This window comes from Mandrillus leucophaeus, unplaced genomic scaffold (genome assembly GCF_000951045.1).
Source record: "Mandrillus leucophaeus isolate KB7577 unplaced genomic scaffold, Mleu.le_1.0 Scaffold56, whole genome shotgun sequence".
Lineage (NCBI taxonomy): Eukaryota > Metazoa > Chordata > Mammalia > Primates > Cercopithecidae > Mandrillus > Mandrillus leucophaeus.
In genome coordinates this window covers 815,482-840,630 of record NW_012106030.1, presented here as the reverse complement: position 1 = coordinate 840,630, position 25,149 = coordinate 815,482, and the positions used below count along the sequence as shown (strand labels likewise).

Sequence of the window (25,149 nt, the reverse complement as noted above, 5' to 3'; positions counted from 1 at the left end):
CCATATGCTCAGAACTGTCAAGCAGTGAGAGCAGAAATGGGCTACGGTAATTATCAAGGAATTAATTCACATACTCTCTATGAAACAACTGAGCTACTAATGTCTTGGCACCCCAGACACACTTCCCCATGTGAATCATAGCCATTTCTATCCTGTGATACAAGCAGAGAGCTGCCATTAAGGAAATGCAACAGTTTGCCAGAGGAGAACTAGAAATACAGGTGCTGATACACGAAAAAGTAGAGCAGAGACTAATGTAAACCGTCCAACAGACCAGATATTTTAAAAGGAAGGCAGATCTGACCAAGAGGGGAAAACGATAATATGTTCCCAGAGTAATGGATGACATCACACACCAGAGTAAGTCCATCCATATTGGCTGGACCCTAAACCAACTGGCTGGATCCTTTTGATACATACTAAAATCAGTCATGCTACAATGCACACTTTACCCATGTAGACAAAGCCTGCAGTCATCCCACTATTTCAAGGGAGAATAATAGAAAAACAGACCACAAGTTGCAGAGGCAAACCACATCAGTGACTTGCTAATGTAAGTTCAACTGATATTAGGTTCCAAACTGGAAGCCAGCCATGGTGGTTCATATCTGTAATCCAAGCACTTTGGGGGGCCAAGGGAGGAGGATCGCTTGAGTGCGCATGAGTTCAAGACCAGCCTGGGCAAAATAGCAAGACCCCGTCTATAAAAGTTTTTGGGTTTTGTTGTTGTTGTTTTTGTTTTTAAATTAGTCAGGTATGGCGGCACACACTTGTAGTCCTAACTACTTGGGAAGCTGAGATGGAATGGTCACTTGAGCCCAGGAGTTTGAGGCTGCAGGGAGCTATGATCAGTCCACTGTACCGCAGCCTGGGTGACATTCCAGCTTGTCTCTAAAAATTAAAATAAAAAACTCTTCTACACCATGTACTGTGTGCTATTCATTGTAAGTGAATACTAAAAGATGGGAGCTATTTGTGAATTTTGGAACTAAGAAGGCCTAACAGATGCAGATGGAGTCACAGTATGAGCTCAAGTACAAAGATGGAAAGAGCATGGCGCATTGGAGACAGACTCATCCACTATATCCAAATTACTTAGTGGTTCATGAACAACTGTGAGTGGATAATCAAGAATCACCAGATACATGCGTAGAAGCAGCAACAAGGGGCCTTATAAAAAGAAACTTGATTCTGGAAAGAAATAGATAATTCAGGAAGAAAACTTAAACATGATCATTTTGGTATTCTCAGAGAGATCTAAGAAGCCATTATATCCAGAATTGAATAAGATAAAATAACTAGAACTGGTCCTTAGAAATGCGTATGATTGTCAAAATAAAATACTGGATAGGATAACTGAATAACAACTTGGACACAAATTGTTAAAGTTGGTGATACAAAATATTCATAAATATCTCTCTACATATATATAGAACATAAAGAAAAAGACAAAAAAGTTTTTTAAATGGGTGAAAATATTGAGCTATGAATAATATTTATTAAAATATATCAATCAAAGTGTTCACAAAAAAAGTAAAACACATTATTGAAGATGCAACAGGAAAATTTCTTTGGGCAGAGTAAAGATTCACATCTCCAGATTTGAAAGGAGCTGTAAAGTATCTGTTTATTTCTTTACTCAACAATTATTTGAGCTTAGTATTATTCAGAATTTTGTGGTTATCAAAGTATCAAAAAGGGCTGGGCGCAGTGGTTCCCACCTGTAATCCCAGCCCATTGGGAGGTCAAGGCGGGCAGATCATGAGGTGAAGAGATCAAGGCCATTCAGATCAACATAGTGAAACCCCGTCTCTACTAAAAATTCAAAACTTAGCACGGTGGTGCGCACCTGTAGTTGCACGCAGCTACTCGGGAGGCTGAGGCAGGAGAATCACTTGAACCCTGGAGGCGGAGGTTGCAGTGAGCTGAGATTGCACCACTGCACCCCAGCCTGGTGACTTCATGACAGAAGGAGACTCCATCTCAAAAAAAAAAAAAAAAAAAAGAAAAAGAAAAAAAGGAAAAGGAATTGTGTGAAAAATACATGATAGGCAGTGTTTTAAAATACCCCCCAGGAATCCCACCCACTGTGTACATGCCCTATGGCATCTCTTCTTCTTAAATATAGGGAGAGACCCCTGATTCTGATAGATGTCATTCCCATACTAGGTTACGTTATGTGGCAAAGATGAGGAATGTTTTCAGATAGAATTAATGTCCCCAGTCAGTTGACTGTTAATCAAAAGGGAGATTATTCTAGGTGTGCCTGACCTCATCAAGCAAGTCCTTTAAAAAGGCTCCCTGGACTAGAGACAGGAAGAAGAGATTCTCTTTCTATGGCTGTCTTTGAAAAAGCAAGCTTCCATAAATTCTACAGCTTCAAGGAAGTGAATTCTGCCAGAAACGTGAGGAAGTGCGGAAGTCGACGCTTCCCTAGCCAGTTGAGAATGTAGCTTAGTAAACACCTTGATTTTAACCTTGAGAGACTCTGTGCTGTGGATTCAGCTGGCCTTTCCTGTGACCTTCACAAACTGTGCTATAATAAATGAGTATTATTTTAAAGTTACATTTGTGGTAATTTGTTAAGCTGCAGTAGAAATCTAATGTATCTACATAAATTATGGTGAAACTTCAGAACACTGTGTGTAAAAAAATTTCTTACAGCTTTCAAATAAAATTTTAAAAGTTATAAAACTCAAAATAACTTTAAACTTTTCATTAACAACACCATATTCTAGAAAACAATGCAACAACTCTCTCCATGTTCTGACAGAAAATGATTTGGAGCCAAACAATTAATAAAGTCAGAGTGAAATAAAGACATTTTCTGACATGTAGACTTTGGAAGTTCACTGTCCATACGGCATGATTCTGAGAAAGTGATAGAATATTTTTTAAAGAATGAATTTGACTTTCACTCTTAAGATAATCTCCTTGCAGGGGCACATATGAATATGTGCCAGATATCTCACTTGGATCTGGATGACATATTTGCAATATCTTAGTATTTTAAATGCTGTTTATTGTTTTTTACATTTTTTACTGAGGTAGAATATATGTGGTCAAATGAGTATCAAGTTCACTAATCTTTAGGAGGTTTGATCAAGTTTTAAAGATGTATACACCTAAGTAAACACTACTAAGATGAAAATATATAACATTTCCAGCACCCAAAAGTAGTCTTTATGCCCCTTTCTAGTCATACCCTTCCATTCTCAAAATAGTAATCACCATTCACACTTCTTTCTTCATTCATTAGTTTTGCCAGTTCTTAAACTTCATCCAAATGTAATCCAATGGTGTGTATTATTTTGTGTCTAATTTCTGCCATGGTGAGAGTCATCCTTGTCATTATGTTTACCAGTTGTTCATTCTCTTTTCATTGCTGTGTAGTATTTCTTTACATGCTATAATTTAGCCATTTTTGTTGTTGGACATTGGACTTGGTTTTGGTTCTTGGTTGTCATAAATGAGTCTGTTATGTACATCTTTCCACAATACTTTGGTGGATGTGTGCACTCATTTGTGGATGGGAAAATACCTAGGAATGGGATTGCTAGGACATAGGGTAGTAGATATTTTTATTGTTTTTAACATTTACACTCAATTTACAGAGGAAATATTGAAGGCTTATGTATAGTTATAAGCTAATAAAAATAATAAAATTATTGCCAATTTGAAAGCAATGTTAAGACTGAACAATAAGATCTATAGGGAAAGAAATAAAATTTCAGTTTATTTCTTTACATCCACTAAGCTGTAATTAGGGTAAACTCTCAAAAACCTTATTCTGATCATGATTTGATCAGAATTCAGTGACTTTTCCTCGATCTTAGGATAAAGGCGAAACTCCTTTATAAATGCTGCAAAGTTCCAAATGGCCGGTCGATATTTATCTTTTCTTTTTTATGTCTCTGCAGTTCTTGACTTTCTCCACTTGAGTCCCACTGACACTCATCATTACTTCTCCGCCACAGGGTCTTTGCACAAGCTGTTCCTCTGCTTAGAAAGCTTTTGCTACAATTTTCCACATAGTTAAATCCTACTCATTGGTCAAATTTCTTATCAAGGGTGGTCTCTTCTGAGAAACTATCCCTGACCTCCTTAATATAAATTCTCATGACTTATCTCATAATGATTTTATTTTGGGCCATACTTATAATTTATTTTGTTTTGTTATTATTGATCACCCTTTTCATTAAGTGGTGATTTTCACTATGGCAGGATTTATGTCTGTTTTTACTCATTTTATTGCTAGAATCCAGTGCAGCATTTGATCCATGTGGACACTCAATATTATTGAGCAGAAGAAAGAATCTTGTATGATTTTCAATGTCGAAATCTCAAAATTGAAGGAGTAATATCATTTAAAATTACGAAGGCAACCACTTGAAAAACTGAAAATAGTGTAAATCAGAATGAAAATAGGAGAAGACTCTAGTAAGGGAACTAAATTTCTCTTCTTTGTAGAATGGAGTCTGTATAAGCTATCTAAAGCCCAGTACTTATAGTGACAAACACTAGAACTAAAATTAGAAATATTTAAATGTAATTGTCTCTGGGAAATGAGACTGAGGCTGAGGAATGGAGACTGGGAAGGTGAATTTCTAAGTTTTACCCTTATTTTTAATTTATTTTGTTACATTTATTATAATATATATCAGAAAGATGAAACTCAAGGTCACAATACACGCCCAGCTTTAGAAAACTCTGGAAGACTGGGAGACCTAATTTGCATATCTGCCCCTGTGCCACAGATTGGGCATAAGGTATGGCACATGTAAATAGTTATTTGAGATTGCTGACAAAATTACTGGATATATGATAAGCTCAAGGCTTTTGGGATAAAGTTATGCCAATGGGAGCCACAAACTCATTTGAAGACTATCAACGGTAACAATATATTTTGGGAACTGACTTGTAAAAGGTTGAAGTTCACTGGAATTAGTTCAAGCAGTCAGGAATTAGTACAAAATTTTAACATCCTGGGTGGTTTCTGCATTTGCTCCCACTTTAGTCACAGCACAGGTGGTAGCAATACCAAACCAAATTGATCACATACAATGACAGAGTATGATAGAGGGGAACAAAATGTTAATCACTATATAGGTTTCAGATATAAGATCTCAAGAGCTGAACTGGAGCAAATATTTCTAACCTAATTGATGAATTCAAGCTAAGGATTAGTACTATCAGGAGAAAATTTAGTAGTAGGATGTGGGGACTTGGGGTCAGGATGATCCACATTAATTCTGTACTCCCTCGGTGACTCTGTTTAGAAACCAGGACCTTGCCTTCTGGGCTGTATCACTGAACATTTCCAGTATGTAGCCTGTCCTCCAAGTTCCAGCACAAAGCTAATTCCTTTTTTGAAGCCTTTCTGTTGCCCATAGCCAGAAACAGTTCCTCTCTCCCTTATCTCCCACAGCATTTTTCCAACTTTCTTATGGCATTCAGCACTTTATACTATGTATTCTGGTTACGTATGTGCATCCCTTACTTCTTCCATTAATCTGAAAGCTCATAAAAATTATGTCATTTGCATTCACCACAGGGCCTGGCCATGGACTTGCATATCATTGCTGAGAGAAGTCTCAATAGCAGCTTAAGTACTATTGAGGACCTCAAGACGACAAATTTTCTCCATCTCTTCTAAGGCTGAATTGTCATATGCAATGTGCTTTATGGCTATGCTGGTGAGGCTGGTAAGTGTCACAGAATTTAGAATTTGTGCTAATCTATATATGCTCTAAACATATACTATAATTTCCATTGTATTATTTAAGGAAGTGGAGAAGGTTTTTGTCAGTGTTAACAAGCACTGGGTATCTTCCTATATCAAATATATGTGTTAAAAAAGCAGAGGTTGGTTTTCATTAATAAGAACTGAGAAGATATTTGAATGTTTGTAATAATTACAATGATTTTTGCAAGCTGTATAGCTTAAGCTACTTTCTAATATTACATCACTTAAATTCTCACAAAAGTTATAATATTCTCCTACAAAGACAAACTAACACTCTACATATTCATTGTCTACAAACCTAAAATAGTAATGAAAATGTCTTAGAGAGGAAATAGAGACAAAATTCATGCTACATCCAAAGCAAAAAATTTTTTGTGATTTTAAGTATGTGCAAAGAGATTCTTAGCAGCCTGTACGCTGAAATTGTGATTTCTAAGTTATGTTCCAAGGAATTCCTTTTCTTATTTTCTCCCAAGGCTATCTTTTTTTTTGTATTATTATGGATTAGATTTGTTTGGAACATAAAAAACAGAATTGATCTTCCCTCCTTGAATAATGCAGAAGACAATATATGTAGGAAACTTTTTCCAAAGCATGTCTGAGTATATACCTTTGAATTTTACTTGAAAACATGTCATTCCATTCAAAACTCTGAATTAAGATGCACTATTTTTTGCTGAAGGCTATTTTAAATTAGGCTAATAAATTGCTACTCTCTGCCTTGTGTGATAATGCATTACATTATCTACTGATGTACATGTATTGTTTGACTCTAATGGTGTGGAAATTAAATGTTAGACATGGGCCAGATGTTCCTATAGATGAATATGAAGTATGACTCTGGCATAGTTATGTCTCATCAGAACAGAGAGGAAGAATGCAATAACCAAACAACAATAATAACCACCCAAGAATGCCCTCTGATATTGGTCTCCAGTAAGAACTAACAATCATGCAAGCCTAGATCTTTAGTCCCTACCTTTGAGGAGTGTTCTAAATGTCAGCAGTATTTGCACCTGTTCATGAGGAAAGTGATGTCATTTCCTAAAATACAGAATAAAATAAAGTTGTTAATATACTACTATTTGGAGGGGTGTCCAGAGACGGTAAATATATGTCATCTTTATTTGGCAAACAGGAGCAGCTTGATTTGGACCTCCACAGGACCATGAGATTCCACGGGTCATTCCTCTGCTCTGAGCAGTTCACAGCAGGGTGGGAGGAATATGTGACTTGGGGGAAGGGAAATGGCAAACAAATGGGCCTTATGGTGAATTTTGATGAAGATTCCCTGCTGGCTTTAGCCCCATTGGGAAAAAGAAAGAAAGAAAAAGAAACCCATAATCTCCTATTTGAGGTTAAGTTACAAATGGGATAATAATTCAAATAGTAGCAACATCTCACAAGAATGAGGTGGGGTTAGGAGGGTATATAGGATGTTTGCTGCTGCTGCTGTTTCTACTAGCGCTAACTAGATTACTAATGATAAGTAGCTATGTCTTTGAAAATAATCAGAGAGACGGTGATAGAAGACTAATACATTGCATCATCATCCACTCAGTGAGAAATGGCTTTTGCAGATTTGTGCTGATGGATCTAATGTGTGGACTTCTGGAGGCTTTGAGGTGGATATACCTCAGTTGTGGATAAAGAGGTGAAGAAGGACATCTATGGTGATGCTCAGTAATATCTGCGAAGAACTGTGGAGACAGACAAATAGTCAAAGGCGAGGTCAGTGCTTGCAAGTATCTTCTTTTAAAAGAGTTGCCTAATACCAAGAGGAATATCATGGGGAAAATGCAACATGAAGAAAGAGGATAATTTATCCCTGCAAGAGTTTTTTCAGCTGCAAGTGTTGCTATCAATTTTTTCCCTCTCTAGTGGTTCATTTGAAATATGGGATAGTGAGGGATTCATTGCTTTGTGCATTGGAGGTTTGTTTGTGTGCTCCTTTTCATTAACAGCCATATTTCCTTTCCAATTTATGTGAATTCTTTTTTTTCTTTCTTTGGCATTGTTACTGATTTTTAGCCCAAATAAACACTGATTTCTCAGGAGTAACCTAATTTCTACCTTTTTCTTTTTCTCTCATTTCTATATTATATCACTTTCTAAAAACAAAAAACTGGCGTCTTGAAAATATTTTCCTTATTAATCATAAAGGTAAAGTTTCTCTCTAATGTGAGCTTTGCACTCAGATGAATGCTACACCTTCTGGATCTCTCTCTCAAGCTATCTGTAAGCAGAAACCTATTGCTTTTCCATTTAAAAGTATGATTGATTACATATTTAATTTGTTCCTGGTGTCATCAGTTCCAGGCAAATTAAAAGTGTGTATTCCTGCCTGCCAGGTTAATGGAGGCACTGGAAATAACTTTCTAGAACCTTCATCTTTTGGAGAAAATTGATTTCATTCTCCTTAGCTCTGGAAGTTTCCTTTTCTTATCATCTAATCAAATCCACTGTCATCACAGAAGTAGATTATTTGCAGAATTTCCCTTGATAGGTTGATGTTGGCATTTTTTGTGCCTGGTTATTTAGCCAAATTTAAAAAATGGATACTTTTTGTGTTCAGCTCAAACTCCATCTTGCTCTTGGATTGGCCATTTCTTTCTAGACTCACACTTCTTCAGCACTGGCACAGTAAGTAGATGGTGGGCCCAGGACAAAAAGCAAAAGGAAGCCACTTTGCCCAGCATTTGCCTCCTCAAGAAGAGTCACTGGCAGAATCTAGACTAATTCACTAGTTATTTTATTGGGGTTGGTTGAAGGCTGAAGCCCTAATTCCCCTTGTGCTCTAGACAATTACTTCCTTTGAGGTCCTGAAGGAGATGACCATGGCAGGATAGGATGGGAACCCAGGATCCTGAGTGATGTTTGGATATTAAGTATTGTATAGCTAGAGTAGTATTTAAGTAAAGAACATAAATTGGAGAGTTAGGCTTAAAATGGAGTCATGTCGTTATCACTTACTATGTGGTCATGGTCAAGTTGTTGATACTCCTTCAACCTCAGTTTCCTCGTCTGTCCAATATATGTGATTATAGTTACTACTTTATAGCACTGGTGTACTAAATGAGATACTATATATAAAAATGTTCTGCTGAGGGCCCAGTACAAGGTATACCCTCAATACACATTATCTGCTATTAGAACACTAACAATAATCATAATATCATTAGTGAAAGTTAGAAACAAGGATTAATTTTAAAAATTCAGTCAGACACTTTGGCTGTTTGGGACAGTCAGATAAAATCAAGCACTGACAAACTCCCTCTTCTACTTTGTTTTCCACGTCAGATTTTTCATGACCCCTGTGAAACAGGCACCACACGTTTTATTAGGTGATCGTGACCACTCAATATTTACTTTGGGTTTAGTTGGAACAGACTTAATATTTTTGGAAAGTAAATTTTTAGTTTTCAACCCCACTGTAACTGCTCAGTACCTATCAGTTAAATCAATAAAACTAATCAGGTATGTAATCTAATCATATAGAGGCTGCACGATAAATATAAGCATTTTTCCTAAATCCAACAAATCTTGGTATATTCCAATCTTGCAATGTAATTGGGAAACTGAGGGTAACATATGAGAAAATGTGAGTGCAAAAATAAAAACTATATGATGTACAAAAACTTTGCCTTTGAGACTATTTTGGGACGTACCTTTCCACTTACGTCTTGTTTTTTGTTGTTGTTGTTGTTACTGTTTTTCTATGAGAATTCTGGACCTGTTATAATTGCTTACTTTCTTATCAAACACTGCTTGCTTAGATTTGCCCAGAAATTATTATATTTGAAGTCTGTCTTTATGTCAACCCAAAATATAAAACTTCCATTTGACCTGTGACATCACTATTATTTTAAGGACTTAGGTTTGGCAGCTCGCCCATAATTTTTCTAACTTTTGACCTTGGCCTCCATTTTTAGCTTTGCTATTCTTAATTTCACACTGACAATTCCAAAAGACATTGCCCAACATATTGATATTGGCATGGCATTTATGTTATGTTTTACAGTTTATCAAGGGTTCTCCCATGTAATCAGTTTAGTTAAATGTATGATAAGGCACTAAATTATGTAGTGTATAAAGGGAAAGAGTTTTAAGAGTGCAGATAAAACAAATCAGTAAATGATGGAGTAGGGAAGACTTTATTATTATTTTATTTTATTTTCTTGAGACAGAGTTTCGCTCTTGTTGCCCAGGCTGGAGTGCAATGGCACAATCTCTGGTTCACTGTAACCTCCACTTCCTGGGTTCAAGCGATTCTCCTGCCTCAGCCTCCCGAGCAGCTGGGATTACAGGCCACCAAACCCAGCTAATTTTGTATTTTTAGTAGAGGCGGGGTTTCTTCATGTTGGTCAGTGTGGTCTCGAACTCCCAACCTTAGGTGATCCGCCTGCCTTGCCCTCCAAAGTGCTGGGATTACAGGTGTGAGCCACCGTGCCCGGCCTGAGTAGGGAAGACTTTATAAAATGGGGAGAATTGAACTGGGCATTGAAAGTGGGGTAAAATAGTGTTTATATTTTATAACACCTAACTTTATTTTACTTTTAGTTTTTCTATAACATATGAACATGTGCTCCTTATATAACATTCAAAGAAGACAAAGTATATAGAGTCCTCCCTTAAAAATCTTCCCAATACTGTACTCTTCTTCAGAAGTAGCAACTGTTAAGAGTTCAACATACATCACTTTAGTTCTTATGCATTTTCACACATAAATGTGTACATGGATAAGCAAACATTTTAAATAGCTAGGATTATATTCTATTTTAACCTACAACTTTGTTCTCTCCATTGACAATATAACTTGATAATTTTTTTCTTATGCATTTTTGCATACCATAATTATTTTTCAGGTACCATAAAATTTACTCTTAAGTTAAACCACTCAGTGGGTTTTAGTAAATTCACAAAGTTGTGCAGCCATCAATAATACTAATTACAGAACATTGTCATCACCCAAAAAGAAACAAACTCCTTATTTTTCTTCCCTTCCCCAAACCTCAGGCAAGCACTAATCTAATTTGTGTGTATAAGAATTTGCCTGCTATTGACATTTTACATGAGTAGAATCTGTGGTCTTTTGCATCTGCCTTTTCTCACATAGCATGTGTTCAAGGTCTACCCATGTTGTAGCATATATCAGTAATTCATTCATTTTTATGGCTGAATAATACACCACTGTGTATATATAACAAATTTTGTTTATCCATTTACCAATCAATGGACATTTGTGTTGTTTCTACTTTTTAGCTATTATGAATAATGCTGCTATGACTATTCATGTACAAGTGTTTATAAGGATACGTTTTATGTACATATGTTTTCATCTCTCTTGCATATGAGCCTAGGATTGGAATTGTTGGGTCACATTGTAGCACCTGGTTTCAGGCATGGTAACACTAGCTTTAAGAAACTGTCATACTGTTTTTCAATGTGGAGACACCATTTTACAATCACATCAGATATATTGGAAGATAACCACACATCCTTGCTGTTGTCTGTTTTTCTGATAATAGCCTCTAGTGGGGGTGAAGTGGCACCTCATTGTGGTTTGGGCTTAATGATGTTGAGCATCTTTTCATGTGCTTATGGGAATGTGTCTATCATCATTGGAGAAATGTCTATTCACACCTTTCATCTGTTTTCTCGTTGAGTTGTAAGAGTTCTTTATATATTCTGGATACTAGACCCTTATCTGTTATACAACTTGTGAAGAGGTTGTCTTTTCATTTTCTTGGTAATGTCCTTTGATGTACACTTTTACATTTGTTTAAGGAAATCTAACATTTGTTTTTTGTTATTACTTGTACTCTTGATATCATATGTAAGAAACCATTGTCTAACCCAAGGTCATGAAGATTTATGCATATATTTTCTTATAAGAGTTTAGAGTCTAAGCTATTGCTTTTAGGTTTTCATCCATTCTGATTTAACTTTGGCAGAAGGCGTGAGATAATTTTAGAATCAGCTTGCAACTTTCTGGAAATAAATCAGCTGAGATTTTGATAGGAATTGTGTTGAATGTGTAGATCAATTTGAGTATTGCCATCTTAACAATATTCTTTCATTCTATGAACATAGGGTTTTTAAAATTTATTTAGTCTTTGTTAGTTTGCTACTTTCAATGATGTTTTATAGTATTTGGTACATAAGTCTTACACTTCCTACACTTTTAAAATTATATTAATATATTCTCTGACACCATTGTAAATGAAATTGTTTCTTAATTTTATTTTCAGATTGTTCATTATCAGTGTATAGAAATACAATTGGCTTTGGTATGTTAATTTTGTATACTGTACCCTTGTAGAACTTGTTTTTAGCTTTTGTTTTGTTTTGTTTTTGTGAAATCCTTGAGACTTTTGTATAGAAAAAAAAAGTCATATTGTTTTACTCTTTTATTTCTTATCTATATATCGTGTGTTTTATATTCTTGCTTAAATGCCCTGGCTAGGACCTCACTTACAATATTAGATAAAAGCAGCAAGAACAGACATCCTTGTTTTGCTTCTGACCATAGGGAACATGTAGCTTTATCATAAATATGCTTTATCAGATTAAGTTCTTTTATATTCCTAATTTGTTAAGGGTTTTTATCATAGAAATGTGTTAAATTTTGTCACATGATTTTCTTGCATTATTGAGATAAAAAATGTATTTTTTGTTCTTTATTGTATTCATATGATATATTACATTGATTTTCATATGTTGAAACAATTATGAGTTCTTGGGATAAAACACACTTGGTCATTGTGTACAACTCATTGTAAACGCTGCTGTTTTTGGTTTGCTAGCATTTTGTTGAAGATCTATAGTCATAAAATATATTGGCCTGCTTAGTGACTTTTTCCCGTGTGATATCTGCATGTGATTTTAATAGCAGGGTAATACTGGCATCATGGAATGAGTTGGGAAGTGTTTCCTCCCCTTCAGATTTGCTTATGGCCTCTTTATTTTTTCAGAAGAGTTTGTAAAAGATTGGTATAAATTCTTCTTTAAACCTTTGGTAGAATTAACTGATGACAACTGGTCCTGAAACTTTATTTGTGAGAAGTTTTTTGATTATGAATTCAATCACCTTACTTGTTCTAGGGCTCTTCGTTGGAAAAAAAAAAAAATTAGGTCCGTTTTGGTAGTTTGTGTCGTTCTCAGAATTTGTCCATTTCATCTAGAATATCGAATTTGTTGGCATACAGTAAATTTTGTATATAGATGTAACTCATTCTTCTAAATTTCTTGGTGATATTCTGTGGCATGGATATGCCTTAATTTGTTTAGGTGTAAACAGTTTTTCTCCTGATTTTCCCTATTATGGGCAGTGTTACAAGTAACAAAAAACAAATTGGTCTCATATATTTGAGCATGTTTTTGGCTAGTGATTTATTCTCAGACTTTTATCTTTCTGTTATAATGTATATGCATTATGATGTTTTAGGCATTGTTTCTTTAGCTTTGCAGGCTATTATGTTTAATCACATAATTTTCTCACTTTCACGTCACATAGAAGAGGCAATATTAAGTGTTCTCCAAATCCTGTTTTATTTTCCTCTTCTTAAACACACAGGAATACTGTACTCCCTACCTCCTCTTGCAGTTAGACCAGGTGACATGACTATTTCTGGTCAATGGGCTACACACACTGGGGTTTTCCACTTTTAGTCCCATGGAAAAAATAAGCAAGAATGAGTCCTCTATATCAGCAATCCTCAAACTTTTTGGTACCAGGGACTGGTTTCAAGGAAGGCAAATTTTCCACGGTAATGGTTTCAGGATGAAACTTGAAACTGTTCCACTTCAGATCATCAGGCATTAGATTCTCATAAGGAGCATGCAACCTAGATTCCTCACATGTGTGCAGTTCACCACAGGGTTCATGCTCCAGGAGAATCTAATGTTCCTGCTGATCTGACAGGAGGTGGCGCTCAGGTGGTAATGCTTGATGGCCCGCTGCTCACCTTCTGCTGTGTGGCCCAGTTCCTAACAGGCCACAGATGGGTACCGTTCTGCAGCCCAGGGGTTGGAGATCACTGCTGTCCATTCTTTCTTGTTGGGATTGCCTAATAAGATGGCAGAGTTACAAGATGGTGACAGTCTGGCTCTTTGAGCAATAGCTTTGGAAGAGCTTTTTATGCCAGGAGGAGCTTCCTGACTTTATCAGACTTTGTTGTACTACTGACATTGAGACTCTGGGATAATTTGCTACCATCACAGGACCTAGCCAATCCTGACTAATAGAGATGAGTATCCATTCACTCCTCTAATCCTTACCAGCCTTCATTTATTTTGCTTTCTTCTTCTGTCTCCCTAGACAATTCCCTCCTGCTGCGTACATCAACTATATGGTGAATTAAACAAAAGAAGTGATGGCTAGAAGATAGAATAGGTGGGGTTTAAAAATTATGGGGGGGAAAGGAAACTTCATATTTTTCTTGGAAGTAACAAACAAAGCAGCTCAAATCTCAAGCTACTTAGGATTGTCTCAGAAGTCTGACCAAAGCTGATTTTCTTTGCCCTTCACTATGTAGTAGGAGACTTGTGTTTTTTAAAATATTTACTTTTTTTGGGATACATAATAGTTATGCACAGTTTTGGGGTACATGTGATATTTTGATACAAGCATACAATATGTAATGACTAAATCCAGGTAACTGGAGTATTCATTATCTTAAACATTTATCATTTCTCTGTGTTGGAAACATTCCAAATTCTCTTTGCTATTTTGAAATAGTCAATAAGTTGTTATTATTGACTGTAGTCACCCTACTGTGCTATCAAACATCAGGTAGTATTCCTTCTATCCCCTGCCCTCACACATCTTTTTAGCCTCTGGTAGCCATCGGTCTATCCACTACTTTTACTTTTTAGCTCCCAGTTATGAGTGAGAACGTGATATGTGTCTCTGTGCCTGGCTTATTTCCCTTAACATAATGTCCTACAGTTCAGTCCATGTTGCTGCAAATGATAGGATTTCATTCTTTTCTTTATGGATGAATAATATTCCATTGCCTATGTATATACACCACATTTTCTTTTTATCCATTAATCCATTGATGGACCCTTAGGTTGATTCCATATCTTGACTATTGTGAATAGTGCTGCAAAAATAAAGAGGGGGAAGTTCAGATCTCTCTTCAATATACTGATTTCCATTCTTTTGGATATATACCCAGCAATAGGATTGCTAGGTCATATGGTAGTTATAGTTTTGGTTTTTGAGGAGCCTCTATATTATTTTTCATAGTGACTGTGCTAATTTACATTCCCACTAACAGTGTGCAAGTGTTCCCCTTTCTCTACATCTTTGGCAGCATTTATTTTCTCTATTTTGATAACACATTTTAACTGGGGTGAGATGGTATTTGATTTTGATTTTGATTTCCTTGATGATGTTGAGCATTTTTTCATATACCAGTTGGTCATTTGTCTTCTTTTGAGAAATGCCTTTAAGGTCTTTTGTCCATTTTTAATCAGATTATTTGGAGGGGTTTTTTTTGTTTTGTTTTTTGTTTTTTTTGCTATTGAGTTTTGAGTTACTTATATATTCTGATTAGCAGTCCATTTTTGGATAGTTTGCAAATATTCTTTACTAATTTTGTATATGGTGAGGGAAGGGGCCTAATTCTTCTAATTCAACCTAATTCTGTAGGTGGTTTCTTTACTTTGTCGGTTGCTTCCTTTGCTGTACAGAAGCTTTTTAGCTTGATATGATCCCATTTGTCAATTTTGTAGATGGTGAGATAGGAATCTAATTTTATTGTTCTGCATATGGATATCCAGTTTTCCCAGCACTGTTTATAGAAAAGACTGTCCTTTCCTTAATGTATATTCTTAACAACTTTGTCAAAAATGACTTGGCTGTAAATGCAAGGAATTATTTATGGGTTCTCTATTCTGTTTTATTGGTCTATGTGTCTGTTTTTATGCCAGTACTATGTTTTGGTTACCATAGATTTGTAGTATATTTCAAAGTATAGTAGTGTGATATTTCCTGCTTTGTTCTTTTTGCTCAGGATTGCTTTGGCTATTTGGAGTCTTTTCTGGTTCCACTGGAATTTTACGATTGTTTTTTCTATTTCCGTGAAGAATGCCATTGGTATTTGATAGGGAGTGCACTGAATCTGTAGATTGCTTTGAGTAATACAAATATTTAAATAGTATTAATTCTTCTAATCCATAACATGAGATTTCTTTTTTGTGCATTTTCTTCCATTTCTTTCATCAGTGTTTAGTAGTTTTTATTATAGAGATAAAAACTTTAGTCAAATTTGTTCCTAGGTATTTTTTGTGGCTATTGTGAAAATGATTGCTTTCTTGATTTCTTTTCCACATCATTCACTGTTGGCATATAGAAATGCTAATCATTCTTGTATCCTGTAAATTTACTGAATTAATTTATCAGTTCTACCAGTTTTTTTGGTAAAGTCTTTAAGTTTCTCTAAATATAAAGACACAAACAAGAACAACTCAAATTCTTTCTTTACAGTTTAAATGCCTGTTCTTTCTTTTTCCTGCCTAATTGCCCTGGTTGGGACTTCTGGTACCATGTTGAATAAAAGTGGTAAAAGTGGGCATCCTTGTCTCGTTCCAGATCTTAGAGGAAATGCCTTCAGCCTTTCCCCATTCAGTATGACACGAGCCATGGGTTTGTTTTATATGGCTTTTATCAAGTTGAGGTATGTTTCTTCTATACCCAGTTTATTGCGAGTATTTTTACGAAAGGATGTTAAATTTTATGCTTTTCCAACATTGATTGAAATGATTTTTGCCCTTCATTCTGTTATGTGATGTATCCTTCATTTTATTATGTGATGTATTATGTTGACTGGATTGTGTATGTTGAAACGTCACTCTATCCCTGAGATGAATCTCATTTAATTGTGTTAATGATTTTTTTTCCTTCTTTTTTTTTGAGGCGGAGTCTCACTCTGTCACCCTGGAGTGCAGTGGCGCGATCTTGGCTCACTGCAAACTCCACCTCCTGTATTCATGCCATTCTCCTGCCTCAGTCTCCCAAGTAGTTGGGACTGCAGGCACCCGCCATCACGCCCGGCCAAATTTCTGTATTTTTAGTAGAGACAGGGTTTCACTGTGTTAGCCAGGATGGTCTCAATCTCCTGACCTCGTGGATCTGCCCACCTCGGCCTCTCAAAGTGCTAGGATTACAGGTGTGAGCCACCGCACCCAGCCTTAATGATCTTTTTAATGTGTTGGTGAAGTTGGTTTGTTAGTTTTTTGAGGATTTTTGCACCTATGTTGATCAGGGAAACTACAGGCCTGTAGTTTTTGTTGTTGTCAAGTCTCTGTCTGGTTTTAGTATCAGGGTAATACTAGCCATCTAGAATGAGTTTGGAAGTATTCCTTCCTCTTCAGTTTTCTGAAGAGTTTGAGTAGGATTTGTATTATTTTTTCTTTAAATGTTCCATAGAATTCAACAGTGAAGCCATCAGTTCCTCAGCTTTTCTTTGATGAGAGACTTTTTATTACTGTTTCTATTTCATTACTCATTACTGGTCTGTGCAGGTTTTCTATTTGTTTATGGAAAAACCTTCATAGGTTGTATGTTTCTAGACTAAATTCATACATTTCTATTATGTTCCCTAATTTACTAGCATATAGGTGATCATCATAGTCTATAACGGTTCTTTGCATTTCTGTGACATCAGTTGTAATGTCTTCTTTTTGTCTCCAATTTTATTTATTGGTTCTTCTGTTTTTGTCTTAGTCTCGCTAAAAGTTTCCAAATTTTATCTTCTCAAAAATCCAACTTCTTTTGTTTATCTTTTATTTTTTTTTTAGTCTCAATTTTATTTCTGTTTTGACATGCATTATTTCTTGTCTTCTACTAATTTTAGGTTTGGCTTGGGTTTAGTTCTTTAAGGTGTACCACTACGTTGTTTATTTGAAGTCTTTCTATTTTTATGATGTAGCCATTTATAACAAAAAACTTTCCACTTAGTACTGCTTTTGCTGTATTCCACAGGTTTTGGTATGTTTTATTTCCATTTTTGTTTCCATAAAATTTTAAATTTTCTTAATTTCTTTGTTGACCCACTAGTGGTTTGAGAACAAGTTGTTTAATTTTCATGTATTTTTATAGTTTCCAAAGTTCTTCTTGTTATTGGTTTAGAGTATTATTCTACTGTGGTCAGAAAAGAAACTTGATATGATTTTGATGTTTCTGCATTTGTTAAGATTTGTTTTGTGGCTAACATATAGTTGATCCTGGAGAATGTTCCATGTGCTGATGAGAAGAATATGTTTTCTGCATCTGTTTGGTGAAATGTTCTACAAATGTCAGTTAAGTTGATTTAGCCTAGCATGTAGTTTAATTCCAATATTTCTTTGTCGATTTTCTGCCTGGATGATCTGTCCATTGCTGAAACTGGGTTGTTGAGGTCCTCTGATATCATTGTACTGCAGTCTATCTTTAATACTCGCTTTAAATGTCTGGGTGATGTATTAGTTTGTTCTTGCATTGCTATAAAGAAATACCTGAGACTGAGTGGGATATAAAGAAAAGAGGCTTAATTCACTAATGGTTCTTCAGGCTGTCCAGGAAGCATGGCTGGGGAGGCCTCAGTAAACTTACAATCATGGCAGAAATCATAGGGAAACAAGCACATCTTATGTGGCCAGAACAGAAGGAAGAGAGAGAAAAATGAAGGAGATGACACAAACTTTTAAACATCCAGATCTCATGAGAACTCACTGGCTATATAGTACCAAGGGTGATGTCACTAAACCATTCATAAGAACTCCACCCCCATGATCTAATCACCTCCCACCAGGTCCCACCTCCAACACTGGGATTACAATTGAACATGAGATTTGTGTGAGGACACAAGTTTAAACCATAACAATTGCTTTAATTTTGGTTGCATATATAATACAATTGGTTGCATATATATTTAATACAATTAAATACAGTTGTTATATCCTCGTGCTGAATTGACTTTTTAATCATTATATAATGACTTTTGTCTCTTTTTACAGTTTTTGACTTGAAATGTACTTCAAGTATAGCTACTTTTGTTCTCTTTTGGTTTCAGTTTGCACAAAATATCTTTTTCCATCTTTACTTATTTTTCATCCATTTTTACTCTCCACATGTCTTTATAGGTAAAGTGAGTTTCTTGTAGAGAGCACATAGTTGTGTCTTATTTCTTTATTCAGCTACTTCGTGTCTTTTAACTGGAGAATGTAGTCAATTTATATTCAGTGTCAATAAATCTTCTCTTTCTTACTGGATTTGTGGATAAATGATTTTCTCTGGCAGTATGTTTTAATTCATTTTTTCTTTTTAGTGTATTTGTTAGATTTTTGCTTTATGGTTACAATAAGGGTTGAAACAAACATATTAGAGTTGTAACAAGTTATTTTAAACTGATGATAACTTAACTTTGATCCCAAAGAAGAAAAGACAGAAACAAAGAAAAATTAAAATACTCCACGGTTTAACTCCATCCCCCTAGTTTTTGACTTTTTGTTGTATCTATATATCTTCTTACAATTCCTATGTCTTAACAAACCTTTGTAGTTATTATTTCTTATAGATTTGCCTCTTAGTCTTTATACTAAATGTATGCATGGTTTACACACTGCAATGGCAGTATTAGAGAATTCTGTGTACTTAACTTTTTCCAATGACTTTTCTACCTTTAGGTGATTTCTTGCTGCATGATAGCATCCTTTCTTGCAGTTGGCAAACTCCCTTTAACATTTCTTATAAAGACAGGTCTGGTGATGATGAATTTTCTCAGGTTTTGTTCATCTTGGAAAGTCTTTATTTCTCCTTTGTATTTGAAAAATAACTATGCTGGGTAGTTTCCTTAGTTGGAGCTTTTTTTTCCCTTTAGCACTTTGGATATGTCATTCCTATTCCCTCCAGGCCTGTAAGGTTTCCTCTGAGAAGTCTGTTGCTAGATGTATCAGACCTTAGATGTTACTTGCTTTTATCTTGCTGCTTTTCAGATCCTTTGTTTTTGACCTTTGGGAGTTGATTATATGCCTTGGGATAGTCTTATATGGATTGTATCTCGATGTTCTGTGAACTTCTTGTACCTGAATATTAATAATGTTACATAGGTTTGGAAAGTACTTTATTATTTACTTGAATAAATTTTCTACCCTGGTATCTTTATCTACATCCTCTTTGTGGACAATAACTCTTAATTTTGCCTTTTAGAGACTATTTTTTAGATTTTGTAAGCACACTGTATTCATTTTTTCTTCTCTTCCTATTTTTAAATAGCTCATCTTTGAGTTCACTAGTTCCTTCTTCTGCTTAATTCTGCTGTTAAGACAGTGTTGCATTTTTTAGTTTATCTATTTAATTTTTCAGCTCCAGTATTTTTTTAAAATGTCAATGTCTTTGTTAAATTTTTCGGATAGATTTATGAATTCCTTCTCTGTGTTATCTTGAAGTTTGCTGAGCTGCCTCAAAATATTTATTTTGAATTTCCTATCTGAGAGATTATATCTCTGTCACTCAAGGGTTGTTCACTGGTGCCTTATTTAGTCTGTTTGGTGAGGTAATATTTTCCTGGATGTCCTTCACGCTTATGAACATTTGTCCTTGTTTGGGCATTGAAGAGTTAGATATTTGTTCTAGTTTTCACAGTCTGGCCTTGTTTGTTTGGGACTCAGTTTCCTCCTGCTTGGGTGATGGAGTCTCCTCTGGCCCAGGGCTTGCCTTAATGGCATCAACAGAATTCTGCCCTGTGCTGTGTTCTGACTGTGACACGGTGGGACTGAGTTCCAATGCCAAGTTCCAAATTCACTTTGCTCTTCCTCCTCCAACCACAGATTTTCTCTCTTGACTGTGCTGCTGGGAGTTGGGGTAGGGATAGTGTAGGGAACATGAGAGACTGTCCTTCCCACCCTCTTCAATGTGTCCTAGTTATTATGCTAAACCCAGGTACTCTGATCACTCACCTGATATTTTTGGTTCTTATGAAGGTGCTTTTTTGCATGGATAATTGTTTATGTTCCTGCAGAGGATGAAGGAGGAAATTTCTGGAGGGTTCTAGTCGGCCACCTTGCTCCACCTCCTTCAGTAGGAGTCTTATCTTTGTAGCGTGGTCTTCCCAATAATTTTCTATGGACTTTTAATAACTATGTCAAAAATTAATTTACCAAAATAATTTTGAAGTGGTATCATGACAAGTTTAAGTGATAACGCATATTCAACCTAAACCAAATTAAGCCAAACTAAAAACTGGGGAAAAGTTATTAAAAAACTGCATCTAGCAATTTTAATCTGACATGATTTTAATGAAAGCAATAAATTACTTGAAATAGAAATAATACCATTAATATTCCATATAGATTATTTAAACAACTTTTCTACATATGTTGAGAAGGAAATAAAAATTGAGACAAAATTTTGTAGATGAGAAAGAAAAATATATATTTCTAAGTAACACGCTTGGATAAATGCTATTCTAAAATAGCAGCTAGTAATTTTAATTTGACATGAATATAATAAAAATGCAACTAAGGTGAATGAAAGAATTGTAGGACTTCATATTGTCTTCATCATATCAGGTAACATGTACCAAAATGTCCCTCTAAATTAAAAAAAAATTAAACTATCAATAACTTGCAGTCAACATAGATTGAAATTACATATTTTAATTTCAGTAATCATCATTAACTAACTCCTTCTCTGAAAGATGATATAATATGGCACCTCTATTTCTCTTTTCTTCTGAGTTTGTTGATTTTATAATATTTAATTTGTGATGGTTTATTATATATCTGTTCTACTCTGCAATAATAATTACCTCAGTTGTTTTATCTTAGGTCATACTTAAATGAAGTAAGTGTTCAGCCACCTGTTGTATAACCATGGTTTCCCAATTTCTGTATTCTTTATTATGATTTATCTCTTCATCAGTTGCATTTAATCTTCAAGTAGGGTTTAAGTTTCATTTTGGTAAAATTTCATTAAACCTGTTATTTAATGTATAGAAATGCCTTTCTGTTGTATTTATAACTGAAGAGCAATTTGCTCTATATAATGGAGACTTTGTTACATTGTTTCTGAAACTCAATATTTATTCTGAGGCCACTCAGATTTCCCACTTGTTATGTAACTTGCTTTTTTTTCCTGAAACTTGAAGAATGGTTTTATTTTTGAAATTTAATAACTAAATATGTTTTTATATTATTCGTTTTTTATTAACTTTTCTTGATATGTGCCCTATATTTAGTCATTCATTTACTTTAGGTAAATTTCCCTCTTCTATATCTCTCATTATTTTCTGTTCTATTTGTTGGTGTCTTTACTTCAGCAGTATCAATAGCCTTATGGTGGATGCACTATAGTTTATATATCTATTATCTAATTATTTAAACCTGTTGTCACTTTATTTTTATTCAGTATAACTAAATCAATCATTATCTCCATGGTGACTTCTGTTTCCTGCTGCTTCTAATTTTTTTATCTATACTGTTTATTTTGTATCATAGTTTTTTCTTTTTCTTAGAATATTCCTTTTCTCATAATTCTGATCTTTTATTACATTATTGTGCTTTCCTTGTTTTACTAAATCTATGTCCTTATTGGATTATTCAATAAATGCAAAACACCAGCAAAGAAATTTTAGTTCCTTGGATTGTATATTCTTTCAAATTGGATTATCTGTGTTATGTTTTAAAATCAATGCCTTTCTCCATTTATATATTAATATATTTTTATTTTGGGGCTGTAATATATTTTCATCACTCTCAAACCATTTTTTTCCTCTTGTACCTTTGTTAATATCTTATGTTTACTATGAAATGGTGTATGTGGTTTCTCCTTGACATCACTCTTACCTTATCTGGGATTATTTCTCTTCCCCCTGTGTACTAGAAGGTACAGAGAACAGACAGAAGAGAGTGGGAAGCACAGCTGGGACTGATTGCAGTCTTTGAGGAGGTCCTGGGTTTACTCTTCTTGCTGAGATCCCACCAGATGTTCTTCATTGGACTCCATTACACCAAGCTTGGCATGAATTCAAGTCTTTTGGGCTTTGGCTCACTTCCCTAATTTAGCACTGTATGCTGGAGCAAGAGAATCTGTGGCCCTTCCTGCTTCTGCCAAGGTCCAGATGTGATTTGTAGAGCATCCACTAAGTGTTTTATCTTGATTTTCCCAGACCCATCAATTCATCCCTTCATCCCACTCCTTTCAAGTTACAGAGCATTCAGATTCAGGATTTGTGTCACTTCTTACATCCCCTGTGTCACTTCTGTAGGTGGGAAGAGTTGCGAATTCTGTTGACCTGGCCATGACACCAGAATTTTCTGTTACTTCACTGGTCATAATTTTTTGAGGTTATAATCCTTCCCCATTTCTTTCTGCTGATGGGAAAATTGGCAGGGTTGTTTTTGTTTTGCTTTTGTTTATTGGAGGTGGAAGATTCTGTACCATAACTTCACAGCACCACCATCCCACAGATAAATAACCATTTTTAAATGTATTTGTGAGATATGCATCTTAAGAGATTAGAGCAAAAATATTAATGTATAAAAATAAGCAAGCAAGTGCGTGAAACACCTAACTTCGATGGCTTGGACTCTCAAATACTAACACTTATCAACATTTAGTGTCCATTTTATACAAAATACTAGGCCTGGTGCTATGAGAGACATAAAGGTGCATAAGTAGGGACAGGAAAATGGAAAGAGGCAACTATGCTTAGACCACTGTATAAGGTAGAATTACTTCCAATAACAAATCACAGACAAAACGTAAAGGTGAGTTAAAGTGGGGAGATAGTATATCCAGTTAAGGGAATATCAAAATGCATAATGAAAAACATGGCATTTATAATGTATTCCAAAAGATGGTCAGGGATGGGAGCAGGTAAATTTAAAGAAAAGAAAGTAAAAGGATAAGCATTAGATATGAAGGTAGAAGAGCACAGAGTGTAGCTAGAAAAGAACAAGTTACATAACATGTGTAAAACAGATTAAGTTTACACACATTGGAGCAGTGAAAAAAGCTGGAAGTGGAGCATGTAGGTGCAGTGTACTTAACTGAATGCCGGAGTGACTTCACTCTATAAGGTAATGGAGAATAAAAACCACGAGCAGTTAATAAGCAAGAGTATGACACGAATAGGCCAGTGAGGATAAACATTAATCTGGCAGCAGGATAGAGGTTGAATCCTGGGCAAGTGAAAAAAATGTTACACTGGGTGTCATGAGATTTAGACTCTCAGTCCAGCTTTGCCACACTACCCATATGTGTGAGATTAAGTGAATCCTTTGAATCCTTTTGTTCCCATTGAGCTCTCTGTAAAATAAAGATGGTGAACTTGGCTTCTAATATTTATTCTAGCTCTCAAATAGCATGGGCCTATATATTATAATGATGAAAACATGGGAAATATGGAAACTCTTTAGTATATAGCATAAGTTTGGCAAAAAATAAATGAAAAATAAATTATGATTGAAGTGTTTATAAAAAAAATATTTTATATGCAAGGGAATTTACAAAGGAAGAGCCAAGAAGTCAAAGAAATTGTATGAAAAGAGGACTCCAAGTTTCTGATTTGGCCTTATTAGGAGAATACAGATAACTTTCAGAGGAAGTGTGAACATCAAGCTGGGGAGCTTTTTTGAAGAGCAGGATCTTTCTATCAAAATGGGATAGTGGAAGATTAAAGTAGTGATGACTACATATAGGAATACAAAGTTGACAGTGAGAGACACAAGTCTGATACTGCAAAAGAAAAATGTAAGAAACTTAGGACTCAACTTTATCAATGAGTTTAACTACAGAAATGCACTAGGGACTGAATGGTGTCCCCCCAAAATTTATATGTCAAAGCTCTAATCCTCAATATGATGATCTCCAGAGATGGAACTTTAGGGAGGTAATTGGGTTTAGATGAGGTTATGAGGATGGGGTCCTCATGAAGGGATTAGTGCTCTTATAAGGAAAGGTCAGAGAATGCTCACTTGTTCGCATATGCTCTTGTATTCTCTCTCTCTCCTCAACCCCCACCATAAAAGGGCACAACAAGAAGATGGTTGTCTACGAGGCGGGAAGAGAGCCTTCACAAGGAACCAAATCAGTGGGCACCCTGATCATGAGACTGCCAGCCTCCAGAACTGTGAGAAATAAATGTCTGCTGTTGAAGCCACACAGTCCACAGTATTTTGTTACAGCAGCCTGAGCAGATTAAAATAAAGAAATGTAACTTGTGAGACAGAAAGGTAAGAAAAAGAAAATGTAGCATAAAGCCTATGCTTAAAGGAGTGCTTATTAGTAGTTAAGATGAGCTAGGCAAAATATAAGTGGTAGAGAAGTGAAAGATGACAATACTCATAACTTGCCCATTCATGCAACAGATACTTGCAGAATATTTACTGAAGGACCCTGCACTGGCACTTAG

At 35.4% G+C, this 25,149-nt stretch overlaps 1 long non-coding RNA gene across 1 annotated transcript in view; it reads left to right on the top strand.

The window, feature by feature from the left end:
* Nucleotides 1-24,896, top strand: part of LOC105552478 — a 106,279-nt gene extending 81,383 nt beyond the window's left edge. The window contains exons 9-11 of the long non-coding RNA XR_001008016.1: nt 5,555-5,696; nt 7,262-7,472; nt 24,317-24,896. This is a non-coding gene — a long non-coding RNA (uncharacterized LOC105552478). The remainder of the gene's footprint in view (nt 1-5,554; nt 5,697-7,261; nt 7,473-24,316) is intronic.
* Nucleotides 24,897-25,149: the final 253 nt, after the last annotated feature.